General features: G+C 39.8%; 1 non-coding gene across 1 annotated transcript; it reads left to right on the forward strand.

Annotated features, from left to right (window-relative positions):
* The first annotated feature begins 2,048 nt into the window (after nucleotides 1-2,048).
* Trnaa-ugc (transfer RNA alanine (anticodon UGC)) lies at nucleotides 2,049-2,120 on the forward strand. The gene has a single exon. It is a non-coding gene; the product is annotated as a tRNA-Ala (tRNA).
* The last annotated feature ends 523 nt before the right edge of the window (nucleotides 2,121-2,643 follow it).

Consider the following 2,643-nt stretch of genomic DNA (forward strand, 5'->3'; position numbering starts at 1 on the left):
AAATCAGGTATAAAAAGCATGTAGATGTGAAAGAGTATCCAACTATAATTCAACTGTCTGATATTATTATTAATATCAATAATCATAGCAAATTAAAATTATAGAGAATAAAATCTCTAACATATAGTAGCACATAGGCCAGACTTTATTCATGTTATACCTTATGTGCAATTCTTGTGACCTGTCTGATTTTTCAGCAAGGCTTACTAATACTGATTAACAGAATCCTAAGGAGTGTAAAGAAACAGCAGGGTGAAGGAATATACCCCTTTCAACAGTGGCGAGGGGAATTTTGAGAAAAGGACATCAACAAAACACAGAATCTCCCATCTGTCTTTTATAAGTTCAGTCATTTGTGAGTGGCAACAAAGGAATTCAGTCGCCATGTTTAAGAACTGATGATATTAGAGAGAGAAAATATATTGTCACAGTGTAGGATGAAAGTCTTGATTCTGCTAAAGTCTTATCTTTTCTAGATTAACCAGCCTCCATTTGTGACAACTTCACAATTTTCTTCTCTGGATATTTCCAAAATGTTTTGCCCAAGTCATGACCCACATTATACAAAAGTCTTGAATTCCAAAAGATGAGCGCAAGTACTATCCTAATATTTGATAAGTCAAGAGAGAATTACCCTAACACAATGTTTACATGAAAATAATCACCTCTGGGTGGGAAAGGAGGAACTTTCGAGGGTGATACAAATGTTCTATATCTTGATACGTGCATTGGTTATATCTATCTTAAACTGATTATATTAAGTGGTAGTGCCTCTGAGGCAATTGTGCGCTTCCTGGATGGATGAGGGGCAGGGCTTGGGTAGAAGTGATGTACTAGCTTTGGAATCCCCATCTGTCCTCCCACTTTGTGTCCCAAAAAGCATAATGGAATTTGTCACCAGACTCATTCAAATGGAAGAGAAGCCCTGAAAATGTTTGAGGTAGGGGTAACAGGGCTTCTCAGCCCTACACACAGGCTCCTGTGATAACCCCCAATCTCATCAGCCAAGTTTCTCCCTTAAAAGGCTTCCTTTTTGCAGTCTGTCCAGTAGGAATGATTCATGATGTCCTCTGTCCACAACACCACTCTTCATAACAACTATATCAACTCCATAGCCATGAGTTATTGCCCAGTCAGCCAGATTCTCATGCTCTATAATTCTGGGGGAATCCAGGATGGAATGAAGCCCATATTAATAGGGCTATTAGCTGCAATCTGAATGCCAGTGTCAATTTTAGAGCTCCACATACTGTGGGTGGCCAGAAAGACATCCTTCTGTAGCTGCTAAGTCAACTAACTGCAAGTTGTCCCATTAAAGTTATTCTCCTATTGGTCCTGAATTAGATACATTTATTATAAAAATCTACTGTAAATAAGAGTAGCTGGTCTTGCCTACTAGTGACATGTTGCTAGAAGTTCTAGTAGGAATTTTGTAGTATAGGATAAGGGCTCCTAATCAGATTGAATCAACTGGCTGTGGCTTTCTGGGTTGCATTATTGACCATATTTGCAAAGTACATCCTCGTTTAGAGTAAAGGCAATTGATCCCGGGGTTTCCATGAGGTAAAGGGAGAAGGGACTAACAGTGAGTCATGCTAGCAGGACCTGTGGGACTATTAAAAGAGAGAAATTGGCCATGAATGCATCTGGGTCCTAGTCCTACACCTAAAACTAACTATCACATTATCATGGGTCTTAATTTATTTTCAGAAAAAAACAGTGATAAAATCATTAATAGTTGATCTTTAAACACCACTCCACTTTTATTTTTCCATGAGACATCAAATCTGCACCACATTTTCCCTAAGTAGACTTGTACCTTCTTGCTTTTTCTCTCATCACAGAGTACAGAGGAATGAACACAAAGGATGGGGGGGGGGGGAGAGAAAGAGAGAGAGAAAGAAAGAAATAACACTAGTGACACTTATTGGATTCTCTCAATTTTATTTGGGAATCAGTATGTTTTCTTCTTTTTAATCAATTATTTCATTAGGAATTGATTGTGGATTACAAAGTAATGTTATTATTAAGGATTCCCATCTTAGGGCTGGATGTAGCTCAGTTGGTAGAGTGCTTGCCTTGCATGCAGAAGGCCCTGGGTTCAATCCCCAGCACCAAAAAAAAAAAGAAATAAAGAAAAAGAATTCCCATATTTCTGGTGAGTTTGTTTCCTGAATGAGCCACCATGAATCTCTTCTCTATGATCATTTTGGATATACTTTCTGGTTTACACAGTTTTGTCTTCATTCCCTTATTCCAATCCCACAAGACTAAGAAGTTAGTGGCAGTTATTTTTACCTCATTCTATAGGTAGATAAACTGAGGTTTGGGGGAATGAGGTACCTTGCTCTGAACTAGCCAGTGGTGGCTCTGGAAGTGGATAGCAGGTTTCCTCCTGGCCAGTCCAGCGCTCCTGCTGCAGGAGGGGAGGATTCCAGTCTTCTGCTTTCAAAGTCAATGGCTCCTCTCCTGTGAACCGCAAGAGGAACTTGAAAACCTGAAACAACTGGCCTTGTGTCTAGAGGGATCAGAGGCAAAGGAGGCTCTGGGCAGGGAGATGGTGGAGGGGATTCAAGTCCTGAGAGAAGGCTACAAGAGATAAGCCTTAGGTGTATTCAAAGCCTGAAATGTATGAGCAACTGA

This window comes from Marmota monax, unplaced genomic scaffold, assembly GCF_021218885.2.
Source record: "Marmota monax isolate L192 unplaced genomic scaffold, Marmota_monax_Labrador192_F-V1.1 WCK01_AAM20220418_F8-fsc00003, whole genome shotgun sequence".
Classification (NCBI taxonomy): domain Eukaryota; kingdom Metazoa; phylum Chordata; class Mammalia; order Rodentia; family Sciuridae; genus Marmota; species Marmota monax.